The sequence below is a fragment of the Macaca nemestrina genome, chromosome 9 (genome assembly GCF_043159975.1).
Source record: "Macaca nemestrina isolate mMacNem1 chromosome 9, mMacNem.hap1, whole genome shotgun sequence".
Taxonomy (NCBI): domain Eukaryota; kingdom Metazoa; phylum Chordata; class Mammalia; order Primates; family Cercopithecidae; genus Macaca; species Macaca nemestrina.
Genome location: NC_092133.1, coordinates 51,558,784 through 51,581,343, shown reverse-complemented (window position 1 = coordinate 51,581,343; position 22,560 = coordinate 51,558,784). Strand labels below are relative to the sequence as shown.

General features: G+C 35.0%; 1 protein-coding gene across 4 annotated transcripts in view; it reads left to right on the top strand.

The window, feature by feature from the left end:
- Positions 1-22,560, top strand: part of LOC105496640 (protocadherin related 15) — a 1,825,405-nt gene that overhangs the window by 110,810 nt on the left and 1,692,035 nt on the right. Inside the window, exon 3 of one of the 4 annotated variants that reach the window (XM_071069552.1) lies at positions 694-813. The exons of the other annotated variants lie outside the window; for them this stretch is intronic. The gene's annotated coding sequence lies outside the window, so the exon portion shown is untranslated. The remainder of the gene's footprint in view (positions 1-693; positions 814-22,560) is intronic. 4 annotated transcript variants of the gene reach the window in all.

The window sequence follows — 22,560 nt, the reverse complement described above, 5'->3', positions numbered from 1 at the left end:
CCGGCCTGGGTGACAAGAGCTAAACTCCGTCTCAAATTAAAAAATAATAAAAAAATTAAAAAGAAAAGAAAACTCAAATTACTTGGGTTTCTTTCTTTTTATTTTCATAACATTGATTTGATAGCTCAGATTATAATACTTTCAGAAAGGATATAGAATCCAGTGGTTTCCAAACATATCTGCACTCAGCTGGTGTATGTGTGTGTATGTGTCCATATGTGTGTGTGTGTGTGTGTATGTCGATGTGTGTGTGCATATGTGTGTGTGTATGTTCATGTTCATGCATATGTAGATGACAGCCACTTACCTCCCAAGAATTATTGTGCATTGTGTTATCAAAAGGTAGTCACATATTTTATGATTGTGGTATAAATTAATACTTATTGAATGTTTATTTGACTGATACATGGTAACTGCTTTACATGCCCTTTTTTTCATTTAATCTCCACTATAACCTGTTGAGTGAGATTTTTTATAAAAATTATATGGCTTTGATCGTATGCAATTTCAAGATAATTGTTATATTTTAAAATTTGTAGATGCTGTGGTTAAGATTTTTTAAATTCTATTTTAAAAAGTAATTATATGTATATACCTATATATATAATCTTAATTTAACAAATATTCCACGTTTTTATGAGCTATGTTACTATTTCACGCATTAATCTTTAAAGTCACTGAGTATTCAATCAGCTTTCAGAAAACTGTAGCCATGGAGGGGCGGAGCAAGATGGCCGAATAGGAACAGCTCCAGTCTCCAACTCCCAGCGCGAGCGACACAGAAGACCGGTGATTTCTGCATTTTCAACTGAGGTACTGGGTTCATCTCACTGGGGAGTGCTGGATGATCGGTGCTGGTCAGCTGCTGCAGCCCGACCAGCGAGAGCTGAAGCAGGGCGAGGCATTGCCTCACCTGGGAAGCTCAAGGGGGAAGGGAATCCCTTTTCCTAGCCAGGGGAACTGAGACACACAACACCTGGAAAATCGGGTAACTCCCACCCCAATACTGCACTTTAAGCAAACAGGCACACCAGGAGATCATATCCCACACCTGGCCGGGAGGGTCCCACACCCACGGAGCCTCCCTCATTGCTAGCACAGCAGTCTGTGATCTACCGGCAAGGCAGTAGCGAGGCTGGGGGAGGGGCGCCCGACATTGCTGAGGCTTAAGTAGGTAAACAAAGCTGCTGGGAAGCTCGAACTGGGTGGAGCTCACAGCAGCTCAAGGAAACCTGCCTGTCTCTGTAGACTCCACCTCTGGGGACAGGGCACAGTAAACAATAACAAACACAGCCGAAACCTCAGCAGACGCAAACGACTCTGTCTGACAGCTTTGAAGAGAGCAGTGGATCTCCCAACACGGAGGTTGAGATCTGAGAAGGGACAGACTCCCTGCTCAAGTGGGTCCCTGACCCCTGAGTAGCCTAACTGGGAGACATCCCCCACTAGGGGCAGTCTGACACCCCACACCTCACAGGGTGGAGTACACCCCTGAGAGGAAGCTTCCAAAGCAAGAATCAGACAGGTACACTCGCTGTTCAGAAATATTCTATCTTCTGCAGCCTCTGCTGCTGATACCCAGGCAAACAGGGTCTGGAGTGGACCTCAAGCAATCTCCAACAGACCTACAGCTGAGGGTCCTGACTGTTAGAAGGAAAACTATCAAACAGGAAGGACACCTACACCAAAACCCCATCAGTACATCACCATCATCAAAGACCAGAGGCAGATAAAACCACAAAGATGGGGAAAAAGCAGGGCAGAAAAGCTGGAAATTCAAAAAATAACAGCGCATCTCCCCCGGCAAAGGAGCGCAGCTCATCGCCAGCAATGGATCAAAGCTGGACGGAGAATGACTTTGACGAGATGAGAGAAGAAGGCTTCAGTCCATCAAATTTCTCAGAGCTGAAGGAGGAATTACGTACCCAGCGCAAAGAAACTAAAAATCTTGAAAAAAAAGTGGAAGAATTGATGGCTAGAGTAATTAATGCAGAGAAGGTCCTAAACGAAATGAAAGAGATGAAAACCATGACACGAGAAATACGTGACAAATGCACAAGCTTCAGTAACCGACTCGATCAACTGGAAGAAAGAGTATCAACGATTGAGGATCAAATGAATGAAATGAAGCGAGAAGAGAAACCAAAAGAAAAAAGAGGAAAAAGAAATGAACAAAGCCTGCAGAAAGTATGGGATTATGTAAAAAGACCAAATCTACGTCTGATTGGGGTGCCTGAAAGTGAGGGGGAAAATAGAACCAAGTTGGAAAACACTCTTCAGGATATCATCCAGGAGAACTTCCCCAACCTAGTAGGGCAGGCCAACATTCAAATCCAGGAAATACAGAGAACGCCACAAAGATACTCCTCGAGAAGAGCAACTCCAAGACACATAATTGCCAGATTCACCAAAGTTGAAATGAAGGAAAAAGTCTTAAGGGCAGCCAGAGAGAAAGGTCGGGTTACCCACAAAGGGAAGCCCATCAGACTAACAGCAGATCTCTCGGCAGAAACTCTCCAAGCCAGAAGAGAGTGGGGGCCAATATTCAACATTCTTAAAGAAAAGAATTTTAAACCCAGAATTTCATATCCAGCCAAACTAAGTTTCATAAGTGAAGGAGAAATAAAATCCTTTACAGATAAGCAAATGCTTAGAGATTTTGTCACCACTAGGCCTGCCTTACAAGAGACCCTGAAGGAAGCACTAAACATGGAAAGGAACAACCGGTACCAGCCATTGCAAAAACATGCCAAAATGTAAAGACCATCGAGGCTAGGAAGAAACTGCATCAACTAACGAGCAAAATAACCAGTTAATATCATAATGGCAGGATCAAGTTCACACATAACAATCTTAACCTTAAATGTAAATGGACTAAATGCTCCAATTAAAAGACACAGACTGGCAAACTGGATAAAGAGTCAAGACCCATCAGTCTGCTGTATTCAGGAGACCCATCTCACACGCAGAGACATACATAGGCTCAAAATAAAGGGATGGAGGAAGATTTACCAAGCAAATGGAGAACAAAAAAAAGCAGGGGTTGCAATACTAGCCTCTGATAAAACAGACTTTAAACCATCAAAGATCAAAAGAGACAAAGAAGGCCATTACATAATGGTAAAGGGATCAATTCAACAGGAAGAGCTAACTATGCTAAATATATATGCACCCAATACAGGAGCACCCAGATTCATAAAGCAAGTCCTTACAGACTTACAAAGAGACTTAGACTCCCATACAGTAATAATGGGAGACTTCAACACTCCACTGTCAACATTAGACAGATCAACAAGACAGAAAGTTAACAAGGATATCCAGGAATTGAACTCATCTCTGCAGCAAGCAGACCTAATAGACATCTATAGAACTCTCCACCCCAAATCAACAGAATATACATTCTTCTCAGCACCACATCGTACTTACTCCAAAATCGACCACGTAATTGGAAGTAAAGCACTCCTCAGCAAATGTACAAGAACAGAAATTATAACAAACTGTCTCTCAGACCACAGTGCAATCAAACTAGAACTCAGGACTAAGAAACTCAATCAAAACCACTCAACTACATGGAAACTGAACAACCTGCTCCTGAATGACTACTGTGTACATAACGAAATGAAGGCAGAAATAAAGATGTTCTTTGAAACCAATGAGAACAAAGATACAACATACCAGAATCTCTGGGACACATTTAAAGCAGTGTGTAGAGGGAAATTTATAGCACTAAATGCCCACAAGAGAAAGCAGGAGAGATCTAAAATTGACACTCTAACATCGCAATTAAAAGAACCAGAGAAGCAAGAGCAAACACATTCAAAAGCTAGCAGAAGGCAAGAAATAACTAAGATCAGAGCAGAACTGAAGGAGATAGAGACACAAAAAACCCTCCAAAAAATCAATGAATCCAGGAGTTGGTTTTTTGAAAAGATCAACAAAATTGACAGACCACTAGCAAGACTAATAAAGAAGAAAAGAGAGAAGAATCAAATTGACGCAATTAAAAATGATAAAGGGGATATCACCACCGACCCCACAGAAATACAAACTACCATCAGAGAATACTATAAACACCTCTATGCAAATAAACTGGAAAATCTAGAAGAAATGCATAATTTCCTGGACACTTACACTCTTCCAAGACTAAACCAGGAAGAAGTTGAATCCCTGAATAGACCAATAGCAAGCTCTGAAATTGAGGCAATAATTAATAGCCTACCAACCAAAAAAAGTCCAGGACCAGATGGATTCACAACTGAATTCTACCAGAGTTACAAGGAGGAGTTGGTACCATTCCTTCTGAAACTATTCCAATCAATAGAAAAAGAGGGAATCCTCCCTAACTCATTTTATGAGGCCAACATCATCCTGATACCAAAGCCTGGCAGAGACACAACAAAAAAAGAGAATTTTAGACCAATATCCCTGATGAACATCGATGCAACAATCCTCAATAAAATACTGGCAAACCAGATTCAGCAACACATCAAAAAGCTTATCCACCATGATCAAGTGGGCTTCATCCCTGGGATGCAAGGCTGGTTCAACATTCGTAAATCAATAAACATAATCCAGCATATAAACAGAACCAAAGACAAGAACCACATGATTATCTCAATAGATGCAGAAAAGGCTTTTGACAAAATTCAACAGCCCTTCATGCTAAAAACGCTCAATAAATTCGGTATTGATGGAACGTACCTCAAAATAATAAGAGCTATTTATGACAAACCCACAGCCAATATCATACTGAATGGGCAAAAACTGGAAAAATTTCCTTTGAAAACTGGCACAAGACAGGGATGCCCTCTCTCACCACTCCTATTCAACATAGTGTTGGAAGTTCTGGCTAGGGCAATCAGGCAAGAGAAAGAAATCAAGGGTATTCAGTTAGGAAAAGAAGAAGTCAAATTGTCCCTGTTTGCAGATGACATGATTGTATATTTAGAAAACCCCATTGTCTCAGCCCAAAATCTCCTTAAGCTGATAAGCAACTTCAGCAAAGTCTCAGGATACAAAATTAATGTGCAAAAATCACAAGCATTCTTATACACCAGTAACAGACAAACAGAGAGCCAAATCAGGAGTGAACTTCCATTCACAATTGCTTCAAACAGAATCAAATACCTAGGAATCCAGCTTACAAGGGATGTAAAGGACCTCTTCAAGGAGAACTACAAACCACTGCTCAGTGAAATAAAAGAGGACACAAACAAATGGAAGAACATACCATGCTCATGGATAGGAAGAATCAATATCGTGAAAATGACCATACTGCCCAAGGTAATTTATAGATTTAATGCCATCCCCATCAAGCTACCAATGAGTTTCTTCACAGAATTGGAAAAAAAACTGCTTTAAAGTGCATATGGAACCAAAAAAGAGCCCGCATCTCCAAGACAATCCTAAGTCAAAAGAACAAAGCTGGAGGCATCACGCTACCTGACTTCAAACTATACTACAAGGCTACAGTAACCAAAACAGCATGGTACTGGTACCAAAACAGAGATATAGACCAATGGAACAGAACAGAGTCCTCAGAAATAATACCACACATCTACAGCCATCTGATCTTTGACAAACCTGAGAGAAACAAGAAATGGGGAAAGGATTCCCTATTTAATAAATGGTGCTGGGAAAATTGGCTAGCCATAAGTAGAAAGCTGAAACTGGATCCTTTCCTTACTCCTTATACGAAAATTAATTCAAGATGGATTAGAGACTTAAATGTTAGACCTAATACCATAAAAATCCTAGAGGAAAACCTAGGTAGTACCATTCAGGACATAGGCATGGGCAAAGACTTCATGTCTAAAACACCAAAAGCAACGGCAGCAAATGCCAAAATTGACAAATGGGATCTCATTAAACTAAAGAGCTTCTGCACAGCAAAAGAAACTACCATCAGCGTGAACAGGCAACCTACAGAATGGGAGAAAATTTTTGCAATCTACTCATCTGACAAAGGGCTAATATCCAGAACCTACAAAGAACTCAAACAAATTTACAAGAAAAAAACAAACAACCCCATCAAAAAGTGGGCAAAGGATATGAACAGACATTTCTCAAAAGAAGACATTCATACAGCCAACAGACACATGAAAAAATGCTCATCATCACTGGCCATCAGAGAAATGCAAATCAAAACCACAATGAGATACCATCTCACACCAGTTAGAATGGCCATCATTAAAAAGTCAGGAAACAACAGGTGCTGGAGACGATGTGGAGAAATAGGAACGCTTTTACACTGTTGGTGGGATTGTAAACTAGTTCAACCATTATGGAAAACAGTATGGCAATTCCTCAAGGATCTAGAACTAGTTGTACCATATGACCCAGCCATCCCATTACTGGGTATATACCCAAAGGATTATAAATTATGCTGCTATAAAGACACATGCACTCGTATGTTTATTGCGGCACTATTCACAATAGCAAAGACTTGGAATCAACCCAAATGTCCATCAGTGACAGATTGGATTAAGAAAATGTGGCACATATACACCATGGAATACTATGCAGCCATCAAAAAGGATGAGTTTGTGTCCTTTGTAGGGACATGGATGCAGCTGGAAACCATCATTCTTAGCAATCTATCACAAGAACAGAAAACCAAACACCACATGTTCTCACTCATAGGTGGGAACTGAACAATGAGATCACTTGGACTCAGGAAGGGGAACATCACACACAGGGGCCTGTCATGGAGAGGGGGGAGGGGGGAGGGATTGCATTGGGAGTTATACCTGATGTAAATGACAAGTTGAAGGGTGCAGCACACCAACATGGCACAAGTATACATATGTAACAAACCTGCACGTTATGAACATGTACCCTACAACTTAAAGTATAATAATAATAAATAAATTTAAAAAAAAAAAAAAAAAAAAACAATTTCTTTTCTCATAGTTTCACTATGACTCATTTTAGCTAACATATTTATCTTAAATGTTACATTTTGTAAACTCTTTTTGCATCTGATGGAAAACAAGTATCTCATAATTTGCAAAAGGTGTGCATTTTTATATTCACACAATAAAAATTACCTAATTATTTCAATGCATTAAGTAGACTTCAAAAACAGCTTTCACATTGACTTAGCCTATTTTATATGATATTTGGAATCTTTCATTCTAAAAGGAACTATTACCAAATAAATATAATTTTATCAATTTAAATCATATATTTTAATATTGTACTTCAAGTTAAACTTAGAAGAATTTTATTTTAACTTGTTATTTAAAACATTACAAATTGAACAGATATACAAATTACATGTCAACATAGAATATTATTTTGGGCTACAAATACTAGGGGATGCATTTTTAATTGGATAACCATTCATTTATTTTAGCTGAGTCAGGGTTCGATCTTGACAATTAAATTACATAAGAATTTTAAAAGAATGTACAAAGACATCTAAGAAAACTGATTAAGATTTTTATTTTTAGAATGAAGAATAAGAAACCTAGAATAATGAGACATGGTGAGAGATGCAACATTATTTGTGTGTGTGTGTCTGTGTGTGTGTGTGTAGGAAGTCTATAAAAAGAAGATAATTTAAATTGCTCCTTTACAATTATTTTAGGATGGTTGATAGCATTATTTTGTATTCAAATGTATTTTTCTCAAATCCTATGATTTTCAAATCCTATGATCTCAAAGATCATATGAAAATTGTATTAGTTTTCTATTACTGTCAAATTACCACAGATTTAGCAACTTAAAACGTATTTATTTTTGCTTCATTTGTGTAGGTCAGGAGTCTGGGTTTGGATAAGCTATTTTCTCTGCTCAGTGTCTCACCAAGAAGAAATCAAGGTTGCTATGGATGCATATGAAAATTATGTAAAAATTCAGTACTCTCCCAATCTCACCAATTGTTTGTAAAATTCAAAAATGTTCTGTAGTTGACAGGCAACAAAACAATGACCAAAGCCCACAATGTGTTGCTAGCTGTCAACTAGACACCATTTTTCAACTCCTAGAGGATACCTACCATTCCTAGTCATCTGGCCCTGAGCAAACATGGCAGTTTATTCCTTCAAAATCAACAGGATGGTATTTGTTGCAGCATTGAATTGCTGTGACTTCTATCTGTAACATCTGGGCCCCCTTCTGTAAGGGGGTCATCAAGATAGCCTATCCGAACTTATGAGGCCGTTATGTAGCATGCATAGCAAGGGATAGGAATTTGGGAAGCTATTTTAAAATCCTGTCTATCACAAAGGTCACTGTCAGCTTCTGCTTTAAGGTTCAGGTGCAAGTTCATTCTGAAGAGAGCAATCATCTACTACAGCTGCTACTTATATAGTACTGAGTATATTTCGTACTTGGCATAATATGACTCAGTTTTCATTGTGCTATTATACAATTGAGTATTGAAAAATGAGGTTATGTGTAATCAGAATTCATTTGTCACTTCAGGAGATATGAGACACATGGTGCCATGTTTATGTGCTTCATTTCTCATTTTAGAGTGTCTTAATGAAAAGTAGGTCACTTGAATATTTTTTTATTTGAGGTAAGTGAACACACTTTATACAATGTGGATGCTTGATTTGCTTTTCTTGGGTGCAGCAATGCTGTGGAATTTCGAGTCATTTTACAAGTACACTAATTTTATATTCTGTAGAAGTCTTTTCAGTTTATCAGAAGCTATCTAGGTTCAAGTATCATGCAGAATCAAATACCCCATGCCTTTGTAGACATTTTCATCAATTACAGATCTGCAATGAGTCATTGAGACTCAGAACAAAACTTAAGTGTAATTTTGACTTTAAAATATAACAACTCAACCTTCTTAAAGATGTTTAGAAACATTTTGGTGGAGATAATTGCATTCTTCAATTGCTCAGTCATTTTACATTTGAATAAGGAACATGGAATCTTTGGAATCCATTTTCTTCTTCAGAAGCATAAACATTAATGAAGCTGCACTTAAGAGTAGATACAGGCTAAACCCAACAGATTTATACTTACCCGTAGGTAAAAGAGAATTTAAATCACAGGATTCTAGAAATTGCCAGCTAATCTTTATACATTTTGAACTTGATAGAATTTCAAGAGAATTCACTTTTTCATTTCACATCTTTCCACTTACATTTATCTACATGTAGATAGAATCATCTTGCCAGATATTTGATGTGAGCTTCTGTGAAATAAATGAACTCAAGTAGTGTGAAAGACGGGGCAGCATTCAGAGAGAAAGATTCTTACAAAATGGGTTTCAGAACACTCAAACTAAGTCTTTTCCTAGAAATAAGTTTGGTTGAGTATTCAGAAACAATGTTTTCTATCTTCTATTGGTTTGCTCTTTTAATTTAAATGCTGTTAATTTTAGTTTTAAAAATATTTTCTTTTCAATATACAATTATTTTCCCAAGGAAGTAAACATTTTAATGGCTGAAATTTTTTGAAATTGTATTATCATTATTAATGATCAATTCATCAAAGCTGTGCTATTACTTACAAAAAAGTAAGCCAAGCCAATTCAAAATCAAAGCTTTTTAAAATGTACTTCTTTTCAGCCAGGCGCAGTGGCTGATGTTTGCAATCCTAGCACTTTGTGAGGCCAAAGCAGGAGGATTGCTTATGCTCAGGAGTTCAAGCGTGGGCAGCAGAGTGAGACCTTGCCTCTACAAAAAGTTAAAAAAAAAAAAAAATCAGCCAGGCATCATGGTGTGCACCTGTAGTCCTAACTACTCAGGAGGCTAAGGTGGGAGGATCTCTTGAGGCCTGGACGTCCGGGCTGCAGCGAGTGATGATTGCAACAGTGTACTCCAGCCTGGGTGACAAAGCAAGATGCTGTTCTCAAAACAAAACAAAACAAAACAAAACAAAACAAAACAAAACAAAACAAAAATTACATGTAAAATGATGTATTCTGATGTTTTATTACCTCCTTTAATTTTTTTCGTTTTATCTTTTATTGAAATTAATTTGTTCTAACCTGTCATTTTCTACAGAACACTTTCCCAATAAAAATTGCCCCAAAAGTATTCTGGGGTTAAATAAGTCCAGCTAAACTACGTATTTTGCCTATTTTGTGGAGACTCATAAAACAAATTAGCTTTTTAAAATCAATGGAAAGTTATGCAGAGATTGTTTAATTTTATTTACCTGACCTTTTCAAAACCCAGCCAATTATGAAAGCAGTCAATAATAACTGAAACATTAGTTTAAAACAATATATTAAGATTATTCGTCTTGCACATTTGGCTTTTTCATATCAGTTTTCCATTGTATGATTACCACATATAAGCCCATATATAGTATGTATAGACACACACACACACACACACACACACATATACACACCCATATATATGTCTGTCTATATTTTCTTAGCTATTCTTATATGCTAAAATTAAAATGAATTCAAACTAATATTTCTAATTAAATTCATCAGCACAAGGTTTGTATTTCCCCCCTCACTTGATTATTTGTAAAGTCTTTCTCTGGCCATTAAAAACGTGGTTCCTATTTTCTGTAGTGTAGTTACTTAATTGTCTAACTCTGTGTGTATGTTAATTTTAGTTTTAAAAATATTTTATTTTCGATATAAAAATGTATTCCAAGCAAATAAACATTCTAGTGGCTGAAATTTTATGAAATCGTATTATAATTACTAATGATCAATTCATCAAAACTGTGTTATTACTTACAAAAAAGTAAGTCAAGTCTGTGTCTGTGTCTGTGTGTGTGCACGCCCATGCATGTGCATTTGTGTTTGTTTTTTTTTTTTTTTGGATCACAGTTCTTTGACTATTTTTTATGATCTTCTGGTTGATGGGATTTCTTATGAGAAATCTGTGGTTTATGTTTTTAAATTTCATTGAGATATAATTCATATACAATACAACTCACCCATTTAAAATGTACAAGCCAAAGTTTTAAGTAAGTTCCCGCCGTGTGCAATCATCACTCTTCAGTGATGATTCAAATCTAAAATTATTTTTCCTCCTCCCCAAAATATTCAACCCATTTGCAGCCATTTTCCATCCTTTTGAATCTCACCCTACCCCTACCTGTAAGAAACCACCGATCTACTTTCTGTCTTACAGATTTGCCTATTCTAGACATTTTATAAAAATAGAATCCTATGATATAGTCATTTGTAATCATTCATTTCTTATTAACGAATAAAATTCCATTATATGCTTAGTCAACATTTTATTTATCCATTCATCAGTCGAAAGGCACATGAATTGTTTCCATTCTTTGGCTATCATGAATAATGCTGCTTTGAACAGTTGTATATAGTTTGTGTGTGGGAATGTGTTTTCACTTATCTTTAATATATAAGTAGACGTGAAATTCATGGGTAGTATGTTGAACATTTTGAGAAAGTGAAAAATCTGTTTTTTAAAGAATTTGTAATCTTTTACATTCCCACCAATAAGGCATGAGTATTCTAATTTCTCTACATGGACCACACAAGTTGTTATGTGCTGTTGAATACAATCATACTTGTGGGTATGAATCTATTTTTCAGCATTGTCTTGAGTTTCATTTCCCTATTCACTAATCTTTGCTCCGCTTTTGGCCATTGTATGTGGTCTTTGGGGAAATGTCTATTGAAACCCCTTTCCCATTTTTAATTGGATTATATGTCTTTTTATTATGGAGTTCTGATAATTCTTTGTAAATTCTGGATAGAAGTCCCTTAACAGATTTAGGACATTTAAATGTTTTTTTTTTCCACTCTGTATATTTCCCTTTTACTTACTTAATGTTAATATTTGTAGCCCAAGAGTTTTTAATTTTCAGGAAATAGAGTTTATATATGTTTATGTATATTTTAGTCCATTGATTGTAATTTTTGTTTTGTATTTAAGAAATCATTGACTAATCCAAGACCATGAATATGTACACTTATTTTCTCCTGTAAGAGTTTCATGGTTTTAACTCATACATATTTAGGTATATAATCCACTTGAGCTGACTTTTCTGTATGGTTTGATAGGGGTCCAATGTCATTTTATTGCAGGTGCATATCCAGTTGTACTAGCACTATTTGTTGAAAAGCTATTATTGACACCCTTGTCAACAATTAATTTACCATAAATACTAAGGCTTATTTGCAAATTTATGATTTGATTTCATTAATCTGTGTGTCTATTACTCATGACAGTATGGCACTTTACTTATTACTAACACTGTAGTAAGTCTTACAGTTAGGAAGTATGAGTTCTCCAGCTGTGGATTTCTTTTTCAAAAATGTACACACATAAGTTTGTGTGAAGAAATAATTATAATAAACTTATAAATGTTTATGTTACATATATATTTCAATAGCATCCAAAGAGAGGGAAATAGAGTAGAATTATACAGGAGTAAAAATTTTATATTTCAGTGGACTTCAATCACCATAAATCTGAGGTAGATCCTGATGGGATGCATGTTGCAAAATCTAGAGCAACCACTAGGAAAGTAACCAATATATAAATAAAAATTATTAAATGGAATAAAATTTAACTTTAGAAAATATCCACTTAACAGTAAAATAGGAAATAAACAAAAGACAAAAAAGTCAAAAAGAATAAAAGAAGCAAAATGGCAGATGTAAATTCAACCACAAAATAATAATATTACAAATGAATATATTAAGCAATCCAATCAAAAGTTAGTTGATTCAATTACTTGTGGTTTGCAGGGGACACATTTTAGACTCAGAGATGCACAAGTTTAAAGTAAAATGAATGAAAAAATATAAACCCAAACAAAAAATTATGAAGGAGCTAAAGTGGCTATATGAATGTCAAAGTAGACTATAAAATAAAGAAACAGTTATTCAATAATAGTAGTTGAAAATCTTCATACCTTACTTTTATTAATGGGTAGAATTATGCTGAAGATTGACAAGAAAATGAAGTGTGGAACAAAATTATAAACAAACTAGACCAAACAGACATTTGTAGAACATTTTATCCAACAGCAGATTATACTTTCATCTCAATATGTAATGTATATAGACTTTTCTCCAGAACAGACTATGTGTTAGACCATAAAACAAGCCTTAAATTTAAAATGGATTCTAATCAAGTAACATACTTTCTCTGTCAATTATGAAAATCACAAAGAAACTAGAAATATGGATTTATGCAATTACCTAAAATCACTGAGGAAAGGAAGAATATATGTGCCACTATACTCCAGTTTGTAATTCTATAAATAATGAACTTTTCCATGACTCTTTCCTTCTTATTTGGATTTGAATGACTGCCCAGAATCACTTAATTTCAGTCTGAAGAATTTCCTCCAACATATTTTATAAGGCAGGTCAGCTATCAGCCAGTTATTTCAGTTTTGTTTACATAAGGATGTCTTTATTTTACCTTCATCTGTTGAAAGAGCTTTGCTAGATATAAAACTTTTGATCACATATTCCTTCTCTCAGGACTTTGAATATGTCATCCTTCTGGCTCAAATGTATGCAGTTAGAATTTAGCTATTTATTCAGCTATTTATTCTTTGCTTTTTTTTTTTTTTTTTTTTTTTTGGAGACAAGGTTTGTCTCTTTCACCCAGGCTGGAGATCAGTGGTACGATCACGGCTCACTGCAACCTTGACCTCCTGGGCTCAATCAATTGTCCCACTCCAGTCTCTTGAATAGCTACAGGTGCATGATAACACGCACAGCTAATTTTTTGTAGTGACAAGTTTTCACCATGTTACCCAGGCTGGTCTTTAACTCTTGGGCTCAAGCAATTTACCCACCTTGTCCTCCCAAAGGGTTGGGGTTACAGGCATGAGCGACCATGCCCCACCTAGCTTTGTTTTTTAACAATATGACTATAGCGTATTTGAGTGTGGGTCTGTGCATTTACTCAACCTAGTGTTCATTGTGCTTCTTGGATGTGTTAAGATTTTTTTTCAAATTTGGCAAGGTTTCAGTCTTTATTTAATTGAGTATTTTTCTGTCCCTCTCTGTACTCCTCTAGTTATACTCATATCATGTTGCAGCACTTATTGGTATACCACATTTCTCTGAGGCTCTGTTTACCTGTATTTATTGTCTAATCTAAGAGATTGTATAGTCTCTTAGCCTCAACTTTACTGATTATTTCTTCAGCCACCTCAAATCTATTGATAACATCAGCTAGTGAATTTTTCATTTAGTTATTGTACATTTTAACTCCATAATTTTCATTTGGCTCTTTTTTATAATTTTCCTCTCTTTATTGATTGCATATATTTTGTAAGACATTACTATCAAGTCTTCCTTTACTTCTCTAAACATCATTGACTTTAATTATTTGAACATATCTATAATATCTTCTTTGAAGTTTTTTTCTGCTGAACCTAACATTTGAATTTCTTCAAGGCCATACCTATTGCCTGCATTTTTTCCCTGTGCACTCATCACACTTTTGTTGCTGTTATTATCATTGAAAATAGAAATTATTAGGTCTTACACTGAGTCATTATTGAGACTGATCCTACTTCTACTCACTGATCCAGAGGGTTAGTTACCTGCTTGGCTATTTGTTTACTTGCTTAGTGACCTGGTGGTACTAATTCCGTAAAGTCTGTTTACCCTGTATTGTGTAACCCGTGATGTCCTTCCTTGTATTTGTATTTGTTACCCTTTTTATGATCTTTTAGCCAATCTTTGACGAATAAATGCTTGTATCAATCTAGGGGCTATTGTCTAGGAGTCCTGGATTGATATAAACATTTATGCATCAATTGGTTGTGCCAAAATCCCCTTTGCCAGTTGGATTTGTACCTTTAAGCCTTGAATGTGAGAGTGATTTGAGGAGAAAAGGCTGCTTTTACAGCTCTGAGAGTTATTTTTTTTTTTCCTTTTCTTTTTTCTTTCTTTGCTGTATGGTCAACCCAGAACTAAAAGCTTGTAGATTCCCTTGTGAAAATTTCTGATACATTGCAGTTTTGCTCGTGCACAAAACTTTCAAGGCAGCCAAGAATTACTGCTTTTATTTTATTTTTAAGTCTGTATTCCTGGTAGTCACTCCTAGATCAGAGTGGCTTATTGTTCAGTCAGTGAGTGGTCAGAAGTAGGGCTAAAACTTCATGGACCAGTGAGGGTTTTGCTCTCTATTGATGATTTTTTTGTATGGCTTGCCTAATGCTCTCAAGTACAATCCATGCATTCTGTTCTGATTCCCCTTGAGTAGGTGCAGCTTAGTGCCTGTGCACAGCCTTCTCAAATACTGAAGTTGAATGGAATCGCAGGAGACCTATTCTTAACTGTCTTCCTCATTTTTTTTTTCTTAAATTAAACAAGCTGTTCTGCCATTTTTGTTTGTTTTCTGGAGCTGAGATTTCTTCTTAATTGTTCTCCACCAAGATTTCTACAAATTCTTCTATTTAGAACAGAATTTGAAGAGCTCCATGTGTAAGATTGAAAATAACAACCTTACACATTGAGCTCTTCAAATTCTGTTGTAAATAGAAGCAGCCCTTTCAGGCTAAGATGCAGTTTTGTTCATTTTTCTGGTCTGCCTCTCTCCCTGGCTAAACCCCTGTGCCATTGCACAAAAGCTAGATGCCAAACTCATTTTTCTGGAATTACTCCCTGATAACTGGGTAAAGGTGGCAGCTCCTGCAGTTCTGACTTTCCCCAACCAGTGTGAAACCTCTATCTAAAGTGCAAGATGGGGCAGGGGAAATAGGAGCCACAATATTCTCAGCATGTTGTGACTGATGTAGAATCTCAACCTTATGTGGACTGGCTGGGTGGGAGAAGTGAGACCCAGTCCTTTCTACCATGATTTCTGAGAATTAAGCTTTTGCAACTGGGTCTAGAAGTGGAATGAAAAATACTAGCACTCTATCCTACCCAGGGTGAAATCAGATGTAGACTGAGAGATGGGGGCCAATGGAGCCTCTGTCTTCTTAACCACCCTTTCCTGCAATAAAATACCCAGGGTAGAACTTCCGAAACATATCTAAAAGAGAGGGATAAGGGAGGCTGATTGTGGCTGAAATGCCAAGGATTCTCAATGAAATTCAGCAGGCTTTTGAGCAAACATTTTTCCATATGCTATATGGTCTTAGAAAATGTTCCAGACATTTTACATAATTTTTAAGATATAGTTTCACTAATAGTTACGTTGTCATATTATTGGAAATAGGATAAGCCAAACTTTTTACTTGCCATCCCAGAAGTCCTATCTCTCTGTAATTGTTCGTATCTTTCTTCCTCTGAATGTAATATGTATTTTGAAGGCTTTAAATTGGCTTTTTATCTGGCTTTTAACAACTTCATCATGACATGCTTTGATGTGATTTTATTTGTGTTTATCTTCCTTAAGCTTTATTGACCTTCTTGGATCCATTGCCTTATGTTTTCTATTAAATGTGGTAATTTCTCAGCTGTCATTTATTTAAATATTTATTTTCTGTCTTCCACACATGCTTACCTAGGCAATAAAATTAGATATAGGTTACACTGATATTATCCACCTCAACTTAATCGTTTTGATGTACGTTTTTTAGCTTTCTAAAGTAAAGTCTAGCATAGCCTTTACTCTAGGGCTAAGTAGCTCCACTACAAATATGTGGCTCTTCCGAGGTCCCTAGGACAATCCCTATGTATTCCATGATGTCACTTTACTGGCTATTGGATACTCAAAAGATTTGTAGCACTTCATGAGAAAAGAAAATTATTTAGCTTATACATTCATGATAAATTTTCTTTATCAATTGTTCCTTGCCCAGACTCATGGAGTTTTGTGTGCAGATTGTTACTCAACCATAGACTCATGGGTAGCCCTGTATGTCTGAAGCTCTTTGTGGAACTCTGTCTCTTTATAGCTTCCTCTTCTTAGTTTCTCTGTCTTGCAAATTCTAGGAAACTTAGTGTCCCTCAACTGTGATCTCTGCCTCCTCAGTGTGGCAAAACCTTTGATTCAGTTTGTGTTTTCTTTCTGAATTATAGTTGCTAAATTTCCTCCTGACAGAAAACTAGGATTGTATAGAACACTTTCTGTTTATTTCCCTTTTTACATGCATGACAGTCCTCTGCTGCCTGTTGTCCAATGTCTGTAAGTTGTTGTTTTGTTTATTTTTCAATTTTTTTTCTGTTTGTTTTGGGAGGACAAGTTTTATAACAGTTAAAACTTCATGGGTAAAAGCAGGTTTTTAGGTAGAAAAACAATTTTTGAGTTTCTGTAAACTTTTAGTTTATTTTTAAACTCAAATACTTCTTTCTAAGTTCCTTTGCTTTAATTTCTTTTACGTTGGGGAGTCATTGATTTTCTACATTTCACATAAAGTGTTGTTTTTAAAAATTGTTTAGTTGTTTGAACCATTATTTGTGTATATTTAGATTGATATAAAAATAACCTAATGCATTGAATAATATTTACTCCCCAAGCCAGTATAATATTTTGATGCTTTAGAGGTGGCAGAAAAATAGAAGACCATGTTTTTGCTGTCTGTGTTTAAATAATGAGCTTTAGAAATTCTTAAAGCAATATTCGATGTTAACTACTCATCTCTCTCGGACAAGCAGATACAAATGGAAGTACTTCTTACTTGAGATGTATGAGAGATTTACTGAGATAACTTTCCATACCAGAATTATTCATGGGGTAACAGTGGGAAGTGAATGTTACATTAGGAAGCTAAGTACTGCCTATAAAGTATAAAAGCACATATTTTAAAGTGAAGATATTCTCTGAAAAAGTGAATGTAAAAATGAAATAATGATATTCCATATTTATTCCTTCTCAATGGCTTTTAAATAAAATTTTATGATATATCAAGACAGAGGTAATTTTCTAACTGCTGGTATGGCAAGACAAACCTGTTCTGTTTCTGACACATTTATTATTGGCAGAAATAAAATTCTGTAATCACTATTTAAATGACAGTTTTAGAGAATGTTGAAAGATAAGTAATGCATTGACTTTTAATCTTATAACTAAATTTATAAAATTGCCTCAGTGGGTAATTATTTTTCTTTTAAAAGGAAATGAAAGTTATGGTCGTTTAAGTATTTCAAGTGGTATATGTCTCTTAAATAATTGATTTATATTGAGTTGAGTCTATGGAAAATAATTTTTTTATAATTAAATAATAATATTAAGTTTGATTTGAATGTATTAGTGCTAATGTCTTATACAACACTACCAGTTTTTTTTTTCGGTGGTACTAAACTACTTGAAATATCACTTTAAAAGAAAGATTACAACACTTTTTATTGCATTTACTTTCTGAATATTATTCTAGTGTGTTTCTTACTGCATTGCTGGATAACACTTTAGCTTAAAAACAAGCTGTTTTTGGCTGTAAATACTCACCAATAAGGCAAATATTTCCCCATTGACAATTTTGAATATCTAGGCAATTGTTTTATACTTCTCATGATAATTTTAAATTGGTGATGATGATTCAATCGCTATTGTTCTTCTTTATGTAAAATTATTCCAAAAACAGATTAAACTAAGTTTCTTTTTCAGCTTTTTCCTAATTGGCTCTGAGAATTCTAGGAAAAAAATTCAAATTGGTGTATATATGTAATTTAATACTTAATTAATAATAATGGTCTGATAATAATACATCAACAGAAGTATCTTATATTTATTTGAAATGTCCAAAGTCAAAATCAATTACCTTTCCTCTGCTTATAATGAAAATTCTCCAGTTCAATTCTTCTGCCAAAGAAATTTGACATGACTGCCTAACTTGCTATGCATTGATTGATACTAGGCTAAGTTCTGCTAATGTACTAACAGCTGTTCTGTTTAGATAATTCCTTAAGGCACTACACTGTAGACACTCTCATAAGTAGGAATCAGTTGTTGTTTATTGAGAAAATAAGCTTTATCTCTGAGAACATCTTAAAATAAACCTTAGCCTAAATAATTAAAATGTTTTGTTAAAAAAAGTACAAAGCCACATTTTAAATTACAGAATTTAAAGAAAATATACACTTAGTACCAATTTAAAAATGGTGGGTGGGATGTTTGTGAGTTGGAGAAAATTACAATGTTTTTCAGCTATAAACATAAATTCGCAGTGTTTTATTTGGAAGTGTTACCTTTACCTTGATACTAGCCACTCATAAAATAAATTGCACGTTAGATTTGATAAATCCTGCAGGACTGAACCTACCTGTATTTTAAATAAATCTGGAGGCTAACCATTCTCTCTCTAAAATTTTATCATTGATTATGACTTTGAATTTATTAAAATTTTATGTTTACCTCTTTTTAACTTGAGTATAGGCTTAATTATATACAGTCATGAAGACAAGTGTCATAATTAAAATTACAATGTGATAGGTATAGTCATTATCACAGAACAGACTCTAAAAGACATTTAGGCTCTGGTGATAGATGCTATACATGTGTGTTTTCAGTACTCAAGTATATGCTATCGGTGATGTGTAGGAAAATCTAATAAGTAGCCAACTAAAATTAAATATTGCATGTTATTGTGCCATCAAATTTAATAGCAGCACTCTAGCAGTAATCAAAAGTGTTATGACAGGTGGATTTAAGCAGGTTATTGTTTGTCAGAGAACATTCAACAATGAGACAAAGTAATAAGAAAGTTGTGACTGCTGGCTATAAAATGCTTAAATAGATGTGCGTCAGACCGATGCTATGAGAGAAAGAGAATGAAGGAAGGAAAGGAAATAAACCACAAAGGAAGTGGGTGGATTCTTTGAGTGTTGTTATACACTTGATAAATGGGTGTGCAAGAGTTTTAGAATTCAAGGAGATGGTAAGAAAGAAAAATGCTGAGCGTAAATGAAGCTGAAAGAATCTGATGATGACAAACCTCAGTTGTGCTCATGAGTTTGTGTCCCTGAAGTGGGTGAAAGTGGAAGATATTAAAGCTGATATAAATAAAAGCTGTCAGCTAAGTTTCAATGCTCTAAATGTGGGTGAATAAGTATTCCACTGAGGCAATAATGAGGACCCATAAATATCAGAATAATTGGTCAAACAATGTAGTCATAAATATAGAAGGCATTTGGCTTATAAATATCATATAAATAGTTCAAATGACAGTAAACAATATGTCTTTATACTGTAAATGACTGTAACCAAATGTCATTATAATTTGTATAGATTTAAAAATAAACTTCTATTCTATGAGCAAAAGAAAAAAAAGTCTTCCATTTAAGTCAAGCATGAAGTACAAGCATTTTTTGGAAATGTTGAAGTTTTAGGAGGTAGGGAGATTTTCTGCCTCGTAAAATACTGGTTCTTGATACACAGTAAAACTGCTTAAAGGGAAATAAGCAGCGAGAAGAGACCTCTGTTTAGAAGCATTGATTAATAAGAACGTAAGCTCCAAGCCAGGTGCAGTGAATCACACCTGTAATCTCAGTGACTCCGAAGGTAGAGGCAGGAGGATGACTTGAGGCCAGGAGTTTGAGATGAGCCTGATCAACATAGAAAGACCTCAATCTCTAAAAATATATAATAAAATAAAAAAAAAAAATTCAGCAAAACTATGAGCCTATACAAGCCTAGGGATTTTCATCTTAATAGCATTCTAGAATGAAAGAAATCAATGGTCATTACCTCTTTCTAAGGACCCTATATGGACAAGACTAATTCATGTCTCCAGAAAAAAAAGCATAATTTTATTGTATGCTTTTATAAAAATAACCTACATATTTTACTTATTAATACAACAATGTAGAACATATAAATTATTATATTTTCTCTATGGCTATGTTTGAAGCATTTCTGATTTGAATAATATATATGTTGTATGTAAAAAATCATTTAACCCATACATATAGAAAAAATTGCAAATATATATTTATCTATATAAATAGATATATTTGGTTGATTACTCTTTTCACTAATTGAGTAACTGTATTTACTTTTTATTTCTTGTTTCCTTCATTTATCTTTTAGTTTAAAAACTATTATGGAAGATATTCCCAGGATCACCCTCAAGTTTGGTTATTTGATAATATCACCCATAGGAAATGGTCATCATTGTATTCACAGTTACAATTTATTACAGTGAAATAATACAAAACAAAAGCAGCAAAGGAATAAATGGGGCATAAATAGAGCACATTAGGCACAAGTTTCCAGGAGTGCCCTCCCAGTAGAATTGCAAAGCACACACTTCATTCATCCATCAGTAAGTTTTGACAACATGTGCAAAGTGTTTTTTGAAGGGAAACTCACCTAGCCTAGAAATCCAGGAGTTTTATTATGGATTAGTCCCATAGGGACATAATGTCTGTGTGACTGACTATGGTTATTGAAGTTCCAGACCCCAAAAGGAAAGCAAGTGTTTATCATTAATCACACTGGAATGCAAGTATCTCTTCAATATACTGATACAGTTTCCTTGGATAAATGCCTAGTAGTGGAATTACTGGATTGTATGGTAGTTCTATATTTAATTTTTTAAGGAACTTCCGTACTGTTTTTCCCTAATGACTGTACTAAACATGGATTGCAGGCATCTCCTTGACATACCTATTTTAAATCCTTGGCATATATATATACAGCAGTGGGATTTCTGGATCATATGATAGTTACATATTTAATTTTCTGAGGAACCTCCATACTGTTTTTCATAATGACTCTACTAGTTTATATTCCCAAGAGCTTTTCTTTCTCCACATTCTTACCAATATTTGTTTTTTGTCTTTTTGATAATAACTATTCTAACTAAGGTGAAATAATGTCTCATTTGATGTGTACTTTCCTGATGTTTGTGATCAGCATGTGTTTAACCCATTTATGCCTGAGGTTGCAATTGTTTGAATTTTTGCAATCAGACCTTGATGACCTTGAGCAGTGGGATATAAATAACTCCCACATGCTTAGCATTCCAATAATGGAACACTAGGCATAAATGTGACACTTATTGGCTATATGCATATCTTCTGTTGAAAAATATCTATTCAGAGCTTTTGCCCAGTTTTCAAAAGGATTATTAGCATTTTTTGGTATTGAGTTATGTTCCCTTTACATTTAAACACAAATCATTTGTCAGATACATAGTTTGCAAACATTTTCTTCCATTCTGTAAACTATCTTTTCATTCTGATGATTGTTTCCTTTGCTGGGCAGAAGCTTTGTGGATTGACAAAATCCCATTTGTCTATTTTTGCTTTTGTTGCCTATTCTTTTGAGGTCTTAACAAAAAAATCATTCCCCAGAACAATATCATGAAGTGTTTTGCTTGGTAATTTTTTCCAGTAGTTTCAGAGTTTTGGGTGTTACATTTAACTCTTATTCATTTTGAGTTGATTTTTGTATACGGTAAGATATAGGGGTCCAGTTTTATTCTTTTGCCTGTGGATATCACATTTTCCAAGCACAATTTATTAAACAGACTGCCCTTTCCCCATTGTGTGTTCTTGGTGCTTTTGGCGAAAATCAGTTGGCTGTAAATGCAAGAATTTATATCTGAGTTCCCTATTCTATTTCTCTGGTATCTGTTTTTATGCCAGTAACATGCTGTCTTGTTTACTATGACGATACAGTGTTTTTTGAAGTCAGGTAGTTTGATGTCTCCGTTCTTTTGCTCAAGGCTGCTTTGGCTATCTGGGGTCTTTTATGGTTCCATACAAATTTTAAGATTATTTTTTCC